This window comes from Nuphar pumila, chromosome 15 (assembly GCF_984573655.1).
Source record: "Nuphar pumila chromosome 15, dmNupPumi1.hap1.1, whole genome shotgun sequence".
NCBI lineage: Eukaryota > Viridiplantae > Streptophyta > Magnoliopsida > Nymphaeales > Nymphaeaceae > Nuphar > Nuphar pumila.
This window is the reverse complement of record NC_143263.1, coordinates 14,459,061-14,480,726: the sequence shown is the minus strand read 5'-3', so window position 1 is coordinate 14,480,726 and position 21,666 is coordinate 14,459,061. Positions and strand designations below refer to the sequence as shown.

Sequence of the window (21,666 nt, the reverse complement as noted above, 5' to 3'; positions counted from 1 at the left end):
TGCACGCAAGGGTGGGCGTGCACACAAACAAACACACAAAAGCCTATCCTGGAGCAATTATGACATTCTTTCGAACAAGAGGTGTCCTGCTCAAATTCCGATCCCCACATATTTACAGTGAAACAAAATAATAATAATTATTGGTTCCAGCATACTCAACTTCTTAGATTCAATCAAGCTGAGCTTGACCATTCGTGCCAAACACCTGATCAACGTTGACCTTTGGTGTAGCATGTACCAAGACAAGTTCGAGCAGTTCAAGCTCAAATGTGGCTTTGGATCAGTATTGTCTGGATCGGCCTGAATTGGCTGATTCATATTTAATCGGCTAAGAGCCGGCTGTCATTTCAAAACAAATTTTAAATATTTTTTAAAGGGTTAGAATAATTGTTTATTTTTTATTGTTTAATAACACGTCCTCTTATGGTAAAAAGTTGCCGATATTAGATTCAGGTTTTTTTTTAAGAAATGAATCCATTTTAACAACATTGCTTTGGATGCAGTTCTATGAGAGGGAGAGAGTTAAACTGCTCCAACAAAAGAACAATGCTAGAATGAGTATTGACAACAAATTAATTACAGAGGGAAAAATGAAGAAAATCTTCAGAAGCGTGTCCTAACCATTCTACAACTCAGCCAAACACAATAACACTCCAAGAAAACTGCTCCAACTACAAAATAAGAGGACCAAATGCTAGAATGAGAATCAATGACAAATTACTTACAGAGTGGAGGGAAAATGAAGATCAAAGTGAGGGATAAGTGCTAACATCTGTCATGTACATTAAAACAAAAAGATAAATCATACACCACCAATCGCTTTGACCACAACATTCATAGGATTCCACATCAAAACCTGCAATTTTACCATAACAAAATACAATCAACTTAATATCAACCAAATCTACATGGTTTTATTTAAAATATCAAATAAATAAATATGGAATAAACTAACAGTATTTTATCATCACTCTGCAAGTGTCAAGAGTGTACATTGCATTAACAAATTTTCTGGTATGTATTTCACTCTCTGCCCACCTATGTCACATAGGTGCGGGTGCAGATGCAGATGCGGCACTTTAAAAAAACTTGGGTGTGGGGTTGCGGGGAGGGTATATATATATATATATATATATATATATATATATATATATATATATATATATATATATATATATATATATATATATATATATATATATATTTTAACAGTTTTAAGTTAACACTATGTGTATGTGTGTGCATTTATGTATTTATATATATATAATATAGATAAAAATGATTAGGGTTAACTGAATCTACTTTTGAATAGAAATAGATCTCAGTGTGGTTGACTTCACCTAACCCAAAGGAAGTTGTGTCCAAGTGTCGCACCCGCCTGGTGCAGGTGCGACGCGGGTTAGAAGAGTCAGTGTTACATAGCTGCCCACGTTTGTGTTTTTCTTTTGATAGTCAAGCTGGTGGATAAACCGGTGGGATTAGAACCCAAGACCCTTCAGTTGTGATAGTGTGACCTAACTCGGTTTACTGCTTAAAAACAAAAATCTTGTGTCTGCCCCACTTTCTTTTTCTTTTCTTTTTTTGAAAGGCAAGTCGGGGTTAGGTAGACCCCTACCAGTTACACTATACCACTGGGTTTTGAACCTGCAAAGTCCCAACACATGGTAACGTGCACAAGCTTCTCTTACCTGACAAGCGGATCCCCCATTGGTGCCCCACTTTCTCTTTCCAATTATTTACCTGTTTTCAGAAATGTTTAAAATGGCAACTAGTTTTGCCTCATCCATCTATTCGACAAAGATGATGGCCAATGCAAGTGTAAAAACCCACCAGACTGCAATTAGCCTTCAATTAGCAGATTACATATTCCAAAAGGCGAAAACCCACCAGCATTACTAATTTGACGCCTTCTCTCTTTTTACTTCAATGTGCATTACCATCTCTCCTCTCTTTGTACTTCAACATTGATACATGTTTTACCCTTTTACTTTATAGTTCAATGTTCAAACATGTCTTGTGCGTCAGCCATGACCAAGTACCTAGTTTTTCCAAGCCTCAGCATGTCTTGACACAAACAACTACATCCAAGATACCATCTAAGTAACACACTGGGCACACTTGCAATGAAAAACTGTTCACAAAACCTATTCATATTCTCTTACTATCTCAAGCCATTAGTTTGAACTTGTTTGTCTTTAGTTTTCTTAATTTGTCACCCATGTAACATGTTTGAAATTACTTTTTTCTTTTTTTTTCTAATTTGACATTAACATACCCATGATGGAATTTCTTAATGGTTTCAACTCTTGAGATGCAAATATGCAATTGTATCATAGGAAAGGGATTCCTAAATAATAGATTACAGACATCTAGGGGTGCACACGAGCCAGGCTCGAGGCGAGCCTAGGCTCAAAAATCTCGGTTTGTTCAAAAAATTGTATGTTCAAGCTCGGCTCGAGCTCTAGCCAAGCTTGAACAACCTGTGTACAAACTTGGCTCGGCACAAGTTCGAGCCTGGCTCAGCCCGCCTTGAGCTGAGTTGATTGTTTTAAAAAAACTTTTTAACAGGTGTGTAAAGGGTGGGATTTGAACCCCGCTCCACACACGAGTGCCTAACGAGTTAACCAGTTGGGTGAAACCCCTTTTTGAGCTTTCTATGCAACAAAAATTATGCAAATGCTAGAACTCATTATTATACGACTGCATTAAACAGGCGCAATCGAGTTTCAAAGCTTGATCAAGCTCAGCTTGTTCACCTATCCGAACGAGTCCGAACTGAACTCAAGCTAGCTTGGCTCGTTGTGCACCCCTACAGACATCATGGTCATAAGTATCATACTGACAATAACAAGATTTTCCTTGAAAGAATTTGAAATTAGGTGGTTTTCCATAGGAAATCTTGGTACATTTAAATTTTACAAATTGAAATTTAAAGAAAAATTAATGACATGAATGTGATATTTTATTTCAAAGTTTCTAATTGCAATACTTTGGTGTTCTGTCATTTTGGAGAAGAAAATATTGTAAAACGTGAAAATTCAAAGAAGATAGCAATGTTTGTGAATATCACAAACATGCACGTACATATACACAATTGTAAATAAAAAAATAAAATTAATTGGCTAAAAAATCCCAGTGAGATTTTAAATTTTAATTTTTCTTAGGTTGCAATAGGAATTTGTAAAATAAAAGTATAAAAGGAAAAAATAAATAATTTTCAAGAAAATAAGGTTAATAAAAACTAAGGGTTAAGTAGGATAGCTCGACCAGTTAGAGTTGCACTTAACCGAGAAAGCTCATGTTTGAATCCCACTGGTGGCAATCCTTGACTAGCTTGACTTAAAAAAAGAAAGCAATCATAGGCATTTGGACGAACACTTTGTTTACAATGCAAAAACACATCTAAAACAATTCTTCTCATCATCATATACAATTTTACAAGCACTGTGTGCATGTATTCTTCTTTTCATTTTAAGCAGTTTGAAAACTTTTTGGGCAACGTGAATGCAGCTAAAACTTATTTAAGTAATGTTTTGTTGGCATGATGTGCACTGTAAGCATTTTCAATTCACAAACACTTGGGTAGCAATGTAAACACTACTTTGTTGTGGTTTGTGAATAACAATCTCCGCAAATAACAATCTTCAGCATCTTAGGACATTTAATCTTAATAATTTACAAAGAGAGGAAGAAGCAACCATAGAGGATGAAAGAAATCCTAACCAATCAGATAGTCTTTCTAAGATTAGTTTCAAAAGCAAACTCTATCTTTTGAATTCAAGAAATTCAATAAACTTAAAATCATTAGAGCTAAACAATTCAAATTTTCCAAGGCATGGACAGGAAGGTAGGGATATAAGATCATTAAAAATAATTGTATGACAAATAGCATTCGGTACATCTAGGACCACAACTAAGCAAAAGGACCCCATCTTTTATTATTTTTCTTCTCAAGAATGAATCAAAATTGTATTAAAATCATAACCATTCAATTCCACCTTGTGGACCTTCTCATAAAGGCAGATAACACCAGTTAGCCAATAGTATCCCTCTTCTTAAATTCAAATGGTAGATGACTTGTGTAATAAAGCCTTTACTTGAGGAGAGGTGATACACAACCACAAAAGGTGGACTACCAATTCCTCTTTGCAGACCTCATAAAGGCACATAACAACAGTTAGCCAATAGTATCTCTTCTTAAATTCAAATGGTAGATGACTTGCTTAATAAAGCCTTTTCTTGAGGAGAAGGCTTCTAATACTAGGTCACCTTTCCTACGACAAGAGAAGCATCCATCTCCATGGTTTCACTATGATAGGACATTACTGACAACATAAGTGGGCAAGTACTTTTCAAGATAGGAGTATCAATCATATCAATACATGTCCTCTTAGGTAGCTTCTCCATAAGAGCATCAAGATCTTCCCACCATTCACAAGGTTTCTTGTAGCAATGACATTCGATCACTCTGCAAAACTCATTCTATGCTATTTGACAAAGCAAGAAACACAATCTGGAGAGTAGCTGGTCCACATGATCAGTTCCTCGAAAAGGATAGTCTATCCTATTATGCAGATTTTCCACAAGATCAGGTTTTTCTTTTGAACTTGCAAACTGTTTCTTTGATACCTGCAATGCCTTTGTTCATTCTTCTGAATTCCAAAAACCACTCTCCACTTGGATAATATTTTCCACTCCCACGGCCAACCAATCAATCATCCCTATACAGAACACCACCACCACCACTTGGACATCACACTTGTAGCTAGCTTTCTACTTTTAATAACTTCTAGAATTTTTTGTTCTATCATTGTCAGCTAACTCCACTATTCAATTATACGTCATACAGCAAGCTCTATACATTTTAAAAGGACCCTCGATATTTTTACCTTGTTTTACTAGCTTGCAAAATTTTCAAAGTTGCAAATTTTGCCATCTAATCTTGCTTTCCTATTATGTGCCTTATGGTGGTTTGCGTTGTTAAAATATATGTAATTCATATATATATATATATATATATAAAATACCCGATAGGGGTATTTTTGTCATTTCACAAGTACCCGATAGGGGTACTTGTTTTTCTTATTTTATTTTTCTCTTTATTTTTTGTAAAATCTATTTTTTGTTTTTTGTTTTTTGCTCACACAAAAGGGGCCCCACCATGTAGTCGATGGGGCCCCCAACGGTCACATTTGTGACCGTTGGGGGCTCCCAACGACTACATGGGGAGCCCCCTAGGTGGCTCTCCTTTTAAGGCCTCTGGGCCCTCTCTCTCTTCTTCTCTTGTGTATAAATAGGGGTGAACCCCTCTTGTATTTCTTACTCTTGAGAGCTCTCTCTCTTTCAATAAGAGGCATTTATATTTTTATGTTGTGTTGTCTCTTGTGGGTTTGGGTATTAGCCCTTCTTTGTTTGTTCATTAGTAGATGTTGTAAGTGCTTAGTGCACTCTTTGCTTTTCCGCATATTTCATTACATGGTATCAGAGCCTTGTGTATGCTCTTCTTTTTAATATAGCTAGTGGTGTAGCTATATTTGTTTTTTGTTTCTCTCTCCTTGGTATTCTCTTGTGAGTGGTTATTATGGAAGGAGAACAAAAGATTGATCTCTCCTTCAAGCTCAATGGTTCCAACTACATGATGTGGGCCGCCGCCATGGAAAACAACCTCAAAGGGAAAAAGCTTTGGGGATACGTTATGGGCACCATTCTGGAACCACAACTCCAACTAACTAAGATGGAAGGCGATCAAGAAAAAGCTCTTGAAGGAGATGCCCGCATGAAGGCCATTGAAGATCACCAATCTAAAATAGAAGATTGGGAGAGTAAGCATGCCAAGATTCTTGCTTGGTTCATGAATAATGTGGAGCTCAAGATTTGCGCCAACATTGCCAAATTTAGGATGGCAAATGAAGCATGGTTCTTCATGAAAGGTATGTTTACACAAAAAGACCTTGCTCGTCAATTCTTTCTCCAAGAAAAAATCCGGACTATCAAGCAAGGAGAAATGAGTGTTAGGGACTACTTTAGCACTCTTGGCCCTCTATGGGATGAGTTATCCTTACTAGAACCAAAATGGGTTTCTAGTATAGATGTAGAATTAAGGAGAGAACAAATGGAAAAAGAACACTTTTTCCAATTTTTACATGGGCTTAGGCCCGAATATGAACAAGTTAGATTCTCCCTCCTACATAGATCAAAGCCTCTTCCCTTGGAAGATGCCATAGCCGAAATATGCCAAGAAGAAACCCGTCTTGGCATGATTAAAGGAGGAAATGATGTCTTGGCCGTATCAAAACCCGGCAACCATATGAAAACCTACAAACCTCCACATTTTGGAAGGCAAAATAACTATAATGGCAACTATAGAAAAGCCATTTGCCATCATTGTCAAGAACCGGGTCATATAAGACCTAATTGCCCTAAGTTGAATGAAGCACCAAAAAATAAAGTTGCTTCCGTTGAAGAAGCTACTCAAAAGAAAGAGGATGCCATCAAAGGAACGGACTCTTTTTCTCTTGCTCAACTATCGGAGGCACTACAAACTCTACTCAAGATTCCATCAACTTCGGGTGCCGCCGTAGCTTCCTCCTCTTCTCCAGGTATGTCGTCTTGGATCCTTGACTCTGGAGCTTCCTTTCATATGACCCCCCTTGAAAATGAGCTTTCCGATTTATGTAATAACTTTAAAAACTCCTATGTTTCAACTGCCGATGGTACATCTTTACAAGTTAAAAGTTTTGGAACCTTAAACTTTTCAAAAGACTTCTTTGTGCCAAACGTAAGAGTTGTACCTCAACTTAATTTAAATCTCCTCTCTGTTGCTCAAATATGCGATCATGGATGTAAAATCTCCTTCTCAACTAAGGATTGCTCTATACAAGATCTCCGGTCCGGGAAGCTGATTGGGCAAGGCCATAGAAGGGGAGATCTCTATTACATGGGCAACTTGAAACTCCCCATTAGCTCTTTTTGTAACCATGTCCAAGATAAAAATATTGATATTTGGCATCAAAGACTTGGACATCCAAGTTTCTCAAAAATGTACTCCTTTCCATTTGGAAAGAAATTTTGTAATGAGAAACATTTTGTTTGCAAGAATTGTATTTTTGGCAAAATGAAATCTACTCCTTTCCCAAACCGAACTTTTGTATCCAAAAGACCTTTTGAGTTAGTCCATTCGGATGTTTGGGGTCCTTCCCCCGTCATGTCTAAAGGAGGGTACTCCTATTATGTCACTTTCATCGATGACTACACTAAGTATGTATGGATCTACTTTCTCAATTTAAAATCCGAAGTCTTTGAGTTTTTCAAAAAATTTCATATGATAGTTAAAAATCAATTTTCAAGTAATATCTCTACTCTTAGATCCGATTCGGGTGGAGAATATTTATCAAATGAATTTCAAAACTATTTAGAAGTAAATGGGATTTGTCATCAAAGATCGTGTCCTAGGACTCCCCAACAAAACGGCTTGGCCGAAAGAAAGCATAGACATATCATGGAAACCACTAGGACACTCCTTATTTCCAAAGAAATTCCAAAGAATTTTTGGGCCGAAGCGGCCTTAACCTCAACTTATTTAATAAATAGAATGATATCTTCATCCTTACAAAATACATCTCCATACGAAAAACTATTTGAAAGAACACCAGACTTCAATAGATTAAGAGTTTTTGGATGTAAATGTTTTGTCCTTACTCATAAACGGGACAAAATATCTCCTAAAGCTATTGAATGCGTTTTCTTGGGTTATGGAGAAAATCAAAAGGGTTTTAGATGTTTTGACTTGAAAAATAACAAACTCTATGTATCCAAAGATGTAACATTTTTGGAAAATGAAAATGGTTTTGTGAAAACTAAAGATATTGACGAAAGTGAATATACTTTTTTATTTGATCTTCTATCTCAAGAAGATGAGACTCCTCAAGAAGAGGAAATCTCTAATGAGTCTTTGAATGACCTAGAGGAAATTCCTCTTGATAATGCTATAGATGAGAATAATAGACCAATCCAAACATATGTTAGGCGTGGTCAACAAACTCAGATAAGTGCCTTAGAAAAATACTCTCAAGGATCCGACATTGAAGAAACATCTTTAAGGAGATCCAGTCGGATCTCCAATCCTCCAAATAGGTTTGTTTCCTATGAGTCCCTAACTCCTAGATATAGAGCATGTCTAATTGCGTTGCATTCATTTCATGAACCTTCACACTATAATGAGGCCAAAAATATTCCCCAACGGGTTGAAGCCATGAACTTAGAGCTTAGTGCCCTTGAAAAAGCAAAAACTTGGGAAATAACTTCGTTACCCACTGGAAAGAAATCAATAGGATGTAAATGGGTCTTCAAAATTAAAACCAAGAGTGATGGTTCATTAGAACGTTATAAAGCACGATTAGTAGCTAAAGGATATGCTCAGGAATATGGTATAGATTATGAAGAAACCTTCGCACCTGTTGTTAGAATGACTAGTGTTAGGACTCTTATTGCTATTGCGTCTGTGAAGAAATGGTCTATCTATCAACTTGATGTTAAGAATGCATTTCTAAATGGCGAATTAAATGAAGAAGTTTACATGGATCCCCCACCAGGAGTATGTATTGGTAAAAATAAAATTCTTAAACTTAAAAAGGCATTATATGGTTTAAAACAAGCTCCAAAGGCTTGGCATGATAGATTTAGTAATGTAATGACAAGTTTAAATTTCCGTTCATGTTATACTGAACTGCTTTGTTTGTGAAAAGTGCAGGGTCTTCTGTAGTTATTTTACTACTTTATGTTGATGATATGATCATCACTGGAAGTGATGAGCAAGGCATTAATGATATTAAAAAGGTTTTGAAAGAAAATTTTGATATGTCTGACCTTGGTTTCTTAAGATATTTTTTAGGAATTGAAGTGGCGTACTCTCCTCGAGGGTACATTCTCTCGCAGATGAAACTTGTTGCTGACATCTGTTCCAAATCGGGTATCTCCGATGATAAGAAGACAGAAACCCCAGAAGTCATCAATGCAAAATTAAGGTTGGAAGATGGAACACCTCTCGAGGATCCTACTCCCTACCGGCAACTTGTTGGGTCTCTAACCTACCTATCCATCACACGGCCAGACATTGCTCATGCCGTCCACTCTGTCAGTCAGTTTCAACATGCACCTACAACCGTGCACATGAGTGCAGTCTTAAGGATTGTCAGATATATCAAAAATACCATAACTAAGGGAGTTTTTCTTTCTTCTGCCTCGTCACTTGATTTAATTGCTTATACTGATGCAGATTGGGGAGGAAATCCCAATGACCGAGTCTCAACTACCGGTTTTTGTGTTTTCTTAGGTGACTCTATGATTTCGTGGAGATGCAAGAAGCAACACAAAGTATCATTGTCCTCGACGGAAGCAGAATATCGTGCTATGGCCACTACAACCATGGAACTTGTGTGGCTAAGAAGCCTCCTCAGTGATATGAGCATTGTCATCTCTACTCCTTCGAAGATGTGTTGTGACAACAAAAGCGCAATCTATATTGCAAGCAATCACACCTTCCATGAGCGTACTAAACATATTGAGATGGACTGCCATTACGTTCGGGATGAATACCTAAGAGGAACTATAGCACTACCTTACGTCACATCAGAGTACCAGTTGGCGGACTTCTTCACTAAGGCTCTTGCGGCTCCTCGGTTTTTGTCTCTCCTTAACAAGCTTTCGGTTATATCCCCGTAAAGCTTGAGGGAGGGTGTTAAAATATATATATATATATATATATATATATATATATATATATATATATATATATATATATAATACCCGATAGGGGTATTTTTGTCATTTCACAAGTACCCGATAGGGGTACTTGTTTTTCTTATTTTATTTTTCTCTTTATTTTTTGTAAAATCTATTTTTTATTTTTTGTTTTTTGCTCACACAAAAGGGGCCCCACCATGTAGTCGATGGGGCCCCCAACGGTCACATTTGTGACCGTTGGGGGCTCCCAACGACTACATGGGGAGCCCCCTAGGTGGCTCTCCTTTTAAGGCCTCTGGGCCCTCTCTCTCTTCTTCTCTTGTGTATAAATAGGGGTGAACCCCTCTTGTATTTCTCACTCTTGAGAGCTCTCTCTCTTTCAATAAGAGGCATTTATATTTTTATGTTGTGTTGTCTCTTGTGGGTTTGGGTATTAGCCCTTCTTTGTTTGTTCATTAGTAGATGTTGTAAGTGCTTAGTGCACTCTTTGCTTTTTCGCATATTTCATTACATGCGTGTGCGCACGAGTGTGTGCATGCGTACGTATGTACGCATGAATATGATCTATCCCAGCGTATTGAGGTTATAGCCACTCCAGCCACCCATGTTATAAGTTTATAATTCATGGAAAAGTGCTCCAATATAGTTGAGTCAGCATCTATTTAGTTGGGAGTGTGCTAAATTAGGAATAGTATTTTTTTAATTTCCCTAACTATGTAGAAAGCTAGAACATAATCCAAGTCGAAGAATCAGGTAGTTATAGCTGAAAAATGTATCTGTTGAGGAATAATGATCATTCAGACTTTCATTTGTTACATGAAGAGAATCATGTTCATGTCATTAGTTTCATTGTTGTCTAAATCAAGATTTTCCTAGAAATCTATTCTTAAGCTCTACAAGCCTCTGGCAAAGATCCTAACAGGCATCCTTTTTTATTTACCATTGTCATATAAATACTTCATTGCCAAGTACAATACATTATAACTATTTGTACATAAAAGTGATATGATACACCTTGGAATAGTATCAGGGGTAAATCAATACTGCGTAACATGAATTATAATTCTGTGATGCACCTTGACACAGTGTGATTTATACAATACATTAAGTCAAAAACTAGACTTTCCAAATCCCACTTATCTCTGACTTGTATGAAAGTTTCTAAACGTTTCCAAGAACAGAACATTTCAGGATTTCAGTCATACCTCCCTTATTTAACATCATTTGCTATACAAATTTGGCATTGAAAGAGGGAGTTATGCAGCGTGCACTACATTTTGAGAAAAAAGATGGTTTGTGACCTCCTTCCATCTCTAAGGTAGGTAAGTAATTCTCAGCAATTGGATGTATTGAGCCTTTAGTGAACATGGCCTCCAATGACCAACATGGCAATGGAGAAAGCAAGATAAACAAGAAGATCGATTACAAATTTTTTGGGGCTTCTGAGTCCAACAAGATCATTTTTAACCCCATAGACCACGGCTAAAACCTTATTTATGACATCAACAAGTTACATATATAAGGTCTTCAAGAACAAGGAGGAACGCACCTCTTCTATTTCTCTCCATTGGCTATGAGAATGAATTTCATATTAAACAAGCACATTGTGCACTATATCTTCATGAAAGGTGATTTCAATTTCATATTAATTATTGAACAAGCACATTGTGCACTATATTTTCATGAAGAAAGGTGGTTTTCCTACCGATCTTGTGGCTTCTTCCATCTAAGTCGATATTGGGCCTCTAGTGAACATGGCCTTCAATGGTATAGCACATCATTGGGGAAAGCAAGTTAATAAAGGAAGCTGAACATGCAAATTCTATGTAGTGTTTCAGCTAAATCATCATTTGGCTAAGACAAGAAGTTTTGTTGTATCTGCACTTCAATAGACATTCTACAAACATTCAAAGAGATATTCTAGAAACCATGAGCATGCAAAAGAAATATTAATGATGTAGAAAAGAGCAGATAAAGGCCCAAGCCCGAATAAAGGAGGAGGGTTGTGGTAGGTCAGTGACAGCCAGCATAAAAACTTAGTCATACCCTATGAATATGAACCAATATGAGAATTTCGTTGGGGTGTTCCCTACTGAGCGACGCGCTGTACTCTATAGGCCCAGACGCAGTGATAAATGGGCAAGGGTTGCTAGGTCGTCGCCCAAAAGCGACGTGTCACACCGGCGCCCGGGTGTGGTGTCAAATAGGCAAGGGTTCCCTCACTTGGTTGGACGGGTGGGGGTAAAGAAGATAGTTCAAGACCATAAAATTATGGTTAGCCACTTGGAACATAGGGTTTTTAACTGGTAAATTGGTAGAGTTAGTAGATGTTATGTGTAGGAGAAAGATTGATATTTTATGTCTACAAGAGACCAAATGGGTAGGTGAAAAAGCAAAAGTGATAGAACCTTGGGGATATAAGATTTGGTATACAAGAATAAATAGGAATATGAATATGAATGGAGTAGGGATTGTTATTAGTCGTGAGTTTATAGATAATGTAGTTGAGGTCCGTAGGAAGGGTGATAGGATTTTACTTATTAAATTAGTATTAGGTACGGATATTATTAATATTATTAGTGTTTATGCACTTCAAGTAGGTTTAGATGATTCCATTAAGCGTCAATTTTGAGAAGATTTAGATGAAGTAGTATAAGGGATACCTTATAGAGAAAAGTTTTTCATCGGCAGTGACACTAATGGACATGTAGGCATTAATAGGGATGGATTTGAGAGTATCCATGGAGGCTATGGTATAGGAGAAAGAAACGAAAGTGGAGAAAGGATTTTAGATTTTGGTTTGTCCTATGATATGATCTTAGCAAACACTTGGTTTAGGAAGAGGGAGTCTCACATAGTAACATTTAAAAGTGGGGTTAATACGAGTCAAATAGATTTTTTCCTACTTAGAAAGAGAGATATGGGTTGTTGCATCGATTGTAAGGTTATACTGGAAAAAAGTGTAGTTACACAACATAGTCTTAATTTTAGACCTTAGAATTAGAAAATGCCGCAAAAGGGATAGACATAAGATAGATCCTAGAATTAAGTGGTGGGCACTGAAAGGAGCTAAACAAGGAATGTTTGTAGAGCAAGTAGTTAAGAAAGTTGGTTGGTGTCTCGAGGAGGATTCAGAATCAATGTGGAATAAGATAGCGGGTGGCATGAGAAAGGTGGCTAAGGAGGTATTGGGTGAGTCTAAAGGCGGTGCACCACTAGGTAAGGAGACATCATGGTGGGACGAGGATGTCAAATTAGCTATTAAGGTTAAAAGAGAGTGTTAAAGAAATCTAAGTAAGAGTCTGATAATGAGAATTTGGAGAAGTATATGATAGCAAAAAAGGAAGCTAAAAAAGTAGTTTGAAACGCGAGGGATAAGGTATATAAGGAGGTTTATGACAGGTTGGATATCAAAGAGGGCGAGGAGGATATTTATAGTCTTGCAAAGATGAGAGATAGGAAATCGAGGGATCTGGATATGGTTATATGTATCAAAGATGAAACGCAAAGGGTTTTAGTCAAAGATAAGGAGATTAAGGTGAGATGGAAAGATTATTTTGATAAGCTATTTAATGGAAGTTAAGCTCAGGATCTTGGAGACTTCTTCATCCCTTTTCATGAGATGAATCGTGACTTTATGCGCAAGATTCAAAAGAAAGAAATTGCAGAGGCTTTGAAGAAAATGAAATCAAGAAGGGCAGTTGGCCCAGATGGTATACCTATCGAGGCTTGAAAATGCTTGGGAGAGAAAGGTTTAAAATGGTTGACAAATCTTTTTAACAAGATTTGGCGGACAAATAAGATGCCTAATGAGTGGAAGAAGAGTACTTTGGTACCTCTATATACAAATAAGGGTGATATACAAGATTGCACAAACTATCGTGGTATAAAACTCATGAGTCATACTATGAAACTTTGGGAGAGGGTGACTGAGTATAGGTTGAGGAAGGTTGTCATGATATCGGAGAATCAATTTGGTTTTATGCCTGGAAGATCAACTATGGAAGTTATACATTTTCTTAGACAACTTATTGAAAGATATAGAGAGAGGAACAAAGATTTGCATATAGTTTTTATAGATTTGGAGAAGGCATACGATAGAGTACCTAGGGATGTTCTCTAGTGGACAATGATGAAGAAAGGTGTTTCTCTAAAGTACATTAGTATCATTAAAGATATGTACGAAGGAGTAGTAACCAATGTTTGCACTTGTGGAGGGGTGACAATCAATTTTCCTATAACGGTTGGGTTACATCAAGGATCTGCTTTAAGCCCTTTCCTATTTGCTATAGTGATGGATGAGCTTATGAGATCAATTCAAGAAAATGTGTCGTGGTGTATGTTGTTTGCTAATGATATTGTTTTGATTGATGAGTCTAGAGCTGGGGTTAATGCTAAGTTAGAATTATAGAGACAAATATTGGAAGTAAGAGGTTTTAAGTTGAGCAAGAGTAAGATAGAATATATGGAATATCGGTTTAGTAAGCAACGAAGTAGTGATGGGAGTGTAGTGAAGCTTGGTGAGCAAGAAATATCGGTAGATGATTGTTTCAAATATTTGGGATCTATCATTCAAAAGTATGGAGAAATTGATGGAGATGTAAATCATAGGATAAAGGTTGGGTGGATGAAATGGAGAAGTGCAATTGGAGTGTTATGCGATCGTAGAATGTCATTGCGGTTAAAGGAAAAGTTTTATAAGACGACTATTAGGCCCGCTTTACTATATGGTGCGGAATGTTGGGCTGCCAAGAGACGTCATATTCAAAAAATGAGTGTAAGATGCGTATGCTTAGATGGATGGATGGAAATACAATAAAAGATAAGATTCGAAACGAGGAGATATGTAAGAAGGTATCTGTTGCATCCATTGAAAATAAGATAAGAGAGAATCGTTTACGGTGGTTTGGACATATTCGGCAAAGGCCTAATGATGCTCCGGTTAGAAGGATGGAGAAATGGGAATATATATTAGTTAAAAGAGGTCGGGGTAGGCCTAGGAAGACTTGGATGGAGATGATAGGAAAGGATATGAATGCTTTGAACCTCACCGAGGACATGGCATTGGATAGAAATGATTGGAGAAGAAGGATTCATGTGGAAGACTCAGAATGATTTTCTTTTTTTGGTTCATATCACCGACCCCAATTGTTTTGGGATGAAGGCATAGTTGTAGTTGTTGTTGTTTGTTGTAGAAAAGAGCAGCTAAAAGAGGCAATCATGAACATTGAGATTTGTAATTCACAACCATAGGATAGTAATGATGTAGGAAATGATGACCAAAGTTCTCCATCCTGATACTACACCCTAGCAATGAACAGGAAGTTGCAAATTCTACGTGAAAGGAATAGTACCAGAAAGCAGACAGAGTATGAGCAGCAAAGAAAGAGGCCCAAGAGGAGCTATCGTTAATAAGGTTTTCTTTCCTCCAAGAACATTCCTTGGGGCACAATCTAAAATTCACCTTAGTATAATTTTGAAACTCACAGTTAAATAAATAAATATGTGGTTGACTCATTTGCTTTTTGAGAAAAAAAAATCAGTTGGTCTTCAATAGTGCAAATTCATTTTGTTTTCAGGAAACTATTGACGCTACCAGTACTATTGGGCTTGGTTATAAAATTCCCTCATATCATAACTTGAGAGTGAAACTTTTTCATGAAAATATGAAGTCAAGGAGTTATTGAGATGAAATTAAGCATTCTTGGAAGAATATAGGTTGCAGTGGTTGGACATGTAAAAAGGCAAGAAACTCAAGATTTTCTCATGTTTTGTTCAGAGGAGATACGGTGCTAAAATTAGTGGATCTATCAAATGTATTCAAGGCTAAATGGACAATTTCTTGATGAAGTTGTTTAAGAAGTTGGACTTTGGATATGGTATAGTTCATTAGTGATAATGCAACTATAGGACAGGAAGGAGCTTCAAAACAGATATGGGCCACTCTTTTGAATCCAATGTGTAATCTATTTGTGCAGACTTTATATCTGAAGATGCCAGACAAATCAAGTTATTTAAAAATGCTAATCAGAACAAGTTACAACAGAAATGTGGAATTTACTATACAAAGCCTAATGAAACTTGAACTGCACTCAAGCAAATGTGTTCACCAAATAAACAGAGCAATAAAGACTAAAGGCTTACCTCACATCACCAGTCAACATTAGATTTCTTTCCAGTCAGTATGCGAGAAATGTGGAGACCCCTGCTGAATGCCTCATTAAATAAGATCCTTGTTTGCATTGACTGGAAGCCAGGCAACCAAGATAGGAGAGCTGTAGGAGCCATGACTATCACACCGAAAAGCATATCATATAGGCGAGCCAAAGCAACAACAGTATCCCACACAACAGTTTGCTCCAGCAAGGGCCTGAGCACCAGGGCTATTGATATCAAGCCCCAACCAGTGGGGATAAATGCCAACAGACTTGTAAGCATGTCAATGAACTTGAAGCTAGTGAACTTCAGAAAGAGGACCAAAACTAAAATCGCAAAGACTATAATAAAGGATTGAATAGCTCGGTAGTAGATGTGCTCCTCTGCAGCATACCTTTCTCTAGCATAGAACATAACTATATAAAGTGCAAGGACCACTATCACAACAACCCAGGAAATCAGGTACACCGATATATTGGTGCTGTTATGAGAAATGCCAAGCTGGTAAACAATCCCATATTGGAAAACAAAGAACCGGCAATCTAAAAGTATCTCCAGCACTTTTCCCCACAGACCAGTCGTCTTGAGATGTTCTTGCTCTTCATACCACCATTTCTCCCAGCTTTGATCCGCTTTTACATTCACCCCACCAGTATACCATATCCAGTTCATGAAATCATCAAAATCATACACAGTCTTCAACCAATCAAAGCCCGAGGGATTGAAGATGAAGGGTGCTATGATCCATGATACTACCAGGATCCAACTTGACAATGTCATAATGATGTAGACGGCTGTGTTAGAAGCCAAAGAAGCAACGGAGCTATAAGATGCATAAATCGTCAAGATCACACCCAGTTCAATGGCCTTGATGAAATGACTTCGGGCATATAGCCTGTAGTTCTCCGCAAACCTCTTATGCTGAACAACAAAGCCACGCCCAGTTGCCCGATACTTTGCTCCACCATGAAGTATCGTTCTTCCAAAGAAGTGTGTGCGAGTACCCATAGAGAACGTGTAGAAAACAGAGGAAAGCTGGATCAGCATTGTCAAGAAATCCCAAACAGATGCAAGGAACCCATGCTCAAGGGAGTTCTCGACAATCATCGGGAGAGCCGTAAACAAGCCGAGCTGAATGATGAACTGCTGGTTAAGAGCCGCGGTCATTGCAGCATTGTTGGTAGAGGCCTGTATTATGGAAGACTCCACGCCGCTGAGACACAGATACAGGCGGCCCCACAGAAAGGCATACACAGTGAGCACCACCATCATGGTGTTGAAGAAGAAGCCCACGGTGGTGTAGTAGAAGGACAGCATCCGCAAGAAGTCCAGCCTGTGACCCAGGCGATAGACATCCCTGCTCAGCACCTGCTCCCCATTGCCACTCGCTACCTTCGCCTCAAACATGGAGATCTGATTCATGCCAACATCCCGCCCTTTGCCTACTTGAATGTACTCATGGTGGGTCACATTCCCTCCCCTCAAAGTGCAGTTAAACCCCGCGAATATGTCCTCACTGATGTTGATCACTCTGGAAGCCTTGCTTATTCCGCCACGGCTCAGGAACCAGAGCCGATCAAACACATCAGGATGACCATAGTGCATTCGCACCTTCAGAGGCCACGCGAGAACCCGCTGGCCCAAGGTGACGAAGCTCGTCTCCTGTGCAGACATGAACCAGGCGAGCGACGAGACTGAGCCGGTGAAGATATTCTCGCGAACTCCGAGTATGGTGGGCTTCCTGATCCCATAGTGTTGCTTGTACTCCTCCAGCAGATTCCGCATCTTCAGAGCCTCCTCGAAGTAGTTGTCTTGGTTCATGTCGATGGTCTGCACGGCGTCGCCCCTGGTGAAGATGAACGAATGGTTCTGGTTCTCCGGCTTGCCTTCGCCGAGCTTCAAAGGCCCTGGAAGCCTGATCCGGTATATTTCCACCTCCTTCGCGAGCTTCTGGTCGTACTTGACCAGCACAGAGTCGTACAGCACCTCATCGCTGCTGTTCCGAACCTCATCAACATACGCAATCCGAAGGGCCTCATTATTCTTCATCAAGTAGAGGATGTCCTCCGCGCGAGGGTCCTTCTTGGCCTTCTGGTTGCCGTAGATCTGGCAGGCGACCACATAGGTGAATTTCATGAGCGCTGTGCCGTACTCGTGACCCTTGAACAGCATGCTCACCCCACTTATCTCCCTGCTGAGGCTGCGGTCCGCCACAGGAGGCCACCCCGAGACGCTCTCCATCTGGCGGAACGAGAAGGAGCCCGACCCGGCGGCGGCGAGCTCTCTAGACCCCTGCTGAACGTCTATCTCCGACGCGGAATCAAGGAACACCAGCATCTTGAGCGCCTTGTAGTAGTACATCATCCCCCGGACGGTTCTGGCGAGCGTCTGGCCTCTGTAAGAAGCCCAGAGACGGAGGTCCCTCACCCTGGTGGTCCACACCTCCTCGGGGTCCTTCATCCCGTCTCGCTGCATTCGCTCCAGGAAGTTCTGCCACTCGTCCGGATAGATCCTCTGAAGGTAGAAGATGATGGAGATGCCGTCGCTGTTCTCCGTCCGCAGCTGCTCCTTGCTGTACAAGACGTCCTCGTCGTAGTACGGCGTCAGGACGCTGAAGGACAGCATCTTCTCCACTTGGGGTGCGCGGGGCATGTTCATGAAGAGGGAGTTGCTGAAGAATGCTAGCCTCCGCCTCGCCTCCAGGTTCCTGGGGACGTTGTGCATCGAGTCCCTGGACGTCAAGATGGTGGACAGCCTCCTCAATTGCCGGTAGAAGAGCGATTCCTCCTCCGTGCTAGGGATGTCCACGGCGTTCTCGAACAGCAAGCCACTGGTGTCGCCACCGCGGCGGGTGGGCACCAGGCCGTCCGCCCGGAGCTCGTCGATGCTCCTCTTCTGCTTCGGCAGGTCACGGATGGAGACGTCGTACAGAGTCTGCAGCGCGTTCACCACCTTCTGCCTCGGGCCGCTGTCCTTGGAGCCGGGCTTGTCCAGAAGCGCCTTCACCAGCACGATGAGCTTGGCGTGGACATCGGCGAGCTTCTTCATGTCGTAGATCACCGCGAACCTTTCTGTGGCAATGGCGTCGTCGATCTCACGGAAGATGGCGGAGACGATGGAGTGCTCCTGGGTCTGCTCCCTGACGATCCTCAGCAGCAGGAACTTGACGCTGTCGTAGGACTCGATGACGGCACAGAGCCTGTACTCGTTCTTGCGGATCTTCATCCACAGCGAACTATCGGAGACCTGCAACTCCTTGGCCTGGCTGAGCGCAAGCAGCAACTCGTTGCAGAGGAGGAGGCAGGGCCACCGGACGACCCTGATGTTCCACGCGTTCGCCGGCAGCTCCAGCAGCTCCACCTCCTTGTCGCTCACGAGGTCCTCCTCCCGGAAGGTGGTGATGATCTCGTTCCATATCAGGGCGAACTTGGTCGCCTTCACCTGGTCCGATTTGATCTTCTTGTAGGGCTTCCCGAACCCGTACCTGAGCTTCACCCTGCGGATGGCGTCCTGGATTTTGTTCTTGAGCGACCCCTGCGTCCTGAAGTGCTGCTCCTCCGGCATGAGGTTGAACTGCATCGCGCTCGCGAAGAACTGGAACCGGAGGCGGAGCTGCTGGAGGTTCCTGATCTCCCCGATGTGGGAGAAGAGACCCACCAACGCCCCCGTCGCGGACGAGTAGATGGAGTACCAGATCGATATGTCCATGAGGTAGATGAGGACGACGGGCGCCCAGAGGAGGCCAACCGCGAACCTGTTGGAGCGCTTGAAGAACTCGTGCCACCGGTACGTGAAGGCGGTGATGCCGAGAACCGTCTTGGTGGGGGAGATCATGGGCTTGATCTGCAGGAAGTAGCTGAACATGAACTTGGTCGCCAGGACGACCGTCCAGAAGGCCGCGTACGCGACGTTGTCGAGGATCCCCTCGCGGAGGCCCCTCCCCACGAAGATCCGGCTCTGGAACCACCACGTCAGGAAGTAGAACACCTTCCAATTCTTCTGCTCCACGAAATTCCTCACCCACGGCACCACGAACAGCACCACCGCTAGCACCTCCGGCGCGACGAAGACGGCGACGGCCCAGCCGAAGTTCCGCACCTGCTGGTCCCTGTTCCTCTGGCTCCATATCCTGCTGTAGAGCACCCCGAAGGCCACCGTCCACCCGGCCGCGAAGATGCTCTTCAACACCATCCTCACGCAGAGGGACACCGTCTCCCTCGACACCAGGCTGTACTGCATCCCGGCGTCCAGAAGGGATTGCAGGAACCTGAGCCCCGCCCAAGTGATGAAGATGCTGAGGAGCTTGACCCGCAAGTTGTAGTCTTTCATAAGAGCCTTCCATGGGGTAGACGATTGATCCCAAGCCACTATCACGGCCGCCTGGAAGAAGAGGATGTGCATGATCCAGAGGCGATCGAAGCTCCGGAAGATGTTCCAGAACGATCTCTGCTCAACGAAGCCCGTCTTCCCCACCTTGTTCTTCCGGAACGCCCTCCCTGACGCGGGATGCAGGGGCGGCTGGAACGGCGAGGAGGAGATCACCCTCTGCTGCGAGGCATCGGGCGGGAGGACGAAGAAATTGCAGGTGCGCTTCAAGGGCCACCCGACCTGCGAGAAGCACCGGTTGCTCCAGAAGTACTCGTTGATGTCGTCATAGTTGCGCCAGGCGGAGTGCGGGGCGGTGCCGTTCCGGCTGGAATCAACCTCCGCCTTCACGGTCAGATAGAGAGGGGTGACCACACCGTTGAGGAAGGCGTTCTCCCCCATGTAGGACGGTACCGCGGTGCGGCCGGTGTTCCCATCGATGTAGCCCTCGAGGATCTGGTTGAGCTCCATGGCCATGTGGTGGAAGATATAGCAGAGGCATTCGGGAACGAAGCGGAGATTGGCGGCCTCGCCCCATATAAGGAAGTAGAGGGAAACGTAGAGGAGCTCGCGGCGCTGGTCGGAGGAGCGGTCGACGCCGCGGCCGCGGCCTCCACTGGAGGAGGAGATCCAAATGTTGGAGGTCCGGCCGAGGAAGGCGCACCAGGAGGTGTAGTTGCCGAGGAGCTTCTTTCGGAGCTTGCGGACGACTGAGGGATCGAGGGCGTCGATGTCGCTGGGGGGAGGCTGGATCCTCATCTGGGAGTTGGCGAGGAGGAGGATGAGGTGCTCCCGCTGGTTGCGGACGTTGTCGGATTGGAAGCCGAAGAATATACGGAGCCAGTCGAAGAGGTCCATGGAGTCCGACCACGGGACGTAGGGAGGGCGCCGGAGATCTCCGACGGTGCGTAGGGCGGCGACGGCGGCCCGGACCTCGGGGAACCTGAGGGAAGGGTGGTCGGCAAGCAGGTTGTGGATGGGGATGATGTTGTAGGGGACATCGTCGTCGTCGTGGCGGTCAGACTGCTGCTGCGTTCGTGATGGCCGACCACCATACCCGGCATTGCTCCTCTGCCTGACGCCGCTCATGGAGTTCGCTTCCCCGCTTCCCCAACCAGGAAGCGGAAGAGACGCAGGCAGCGAGAGAGAGAGTGAGTGAGTGAAACCACCACCACGACCCCCGCGGCGTTTTTAAGACTCTCTCTCTCTCTCTCTCTCTCTCTCTCTCTCTCTTCAGCGGGATAGGTCCGTCCGATCGTGAGATTTTTGGTTCCCGGGTTTTGTTTTTTACCCACAACCACGTAAACCATGATGAGGTTCGGCCCAACCAAAGGCTTAGATCCGACAAAAAACCTACTCCATCGGACCCACCAAGATGGGTTTAATCCCGATTCAAATTTCAAA

The 21,666-nt window shown here is 42.1% G+C and overlaps 1 non-coding gene and 1 pseudogene across 2 annotated transcripts; both read right to left on the bottom strand.

Annotated features, from left to right (window-relative positions):
• Positions 1 to 533: 533 nt before the first annotated feature.
• Positions 534 to 21,398, bottom strand: LOC149814589 (callose synthase 12 pseudogene; annotated as a pseudogene). Its single transcript, XR_016428048.1, has 2 exons — positions 15,886 to 21,398; positions 534 to 856 (listed from the first exon to the last, which is right to left on the bottom strand). The product of XR_016428048.1 is annotated as a callose synthase 12 pseudogene (transcript).
• On the bottom strand, positions 18,193 to 18,272 carry LOC149814590 (small nucleolar RNA J33). Its single transcript, XR_016428141.1, has one exon. It is a non-coding gene; the product is annotated as a small nucleolar RNA J33 (small nucleolar RNA).
• Positions 21,399 to 21,666: the final 268 nt, after the last annotated feature.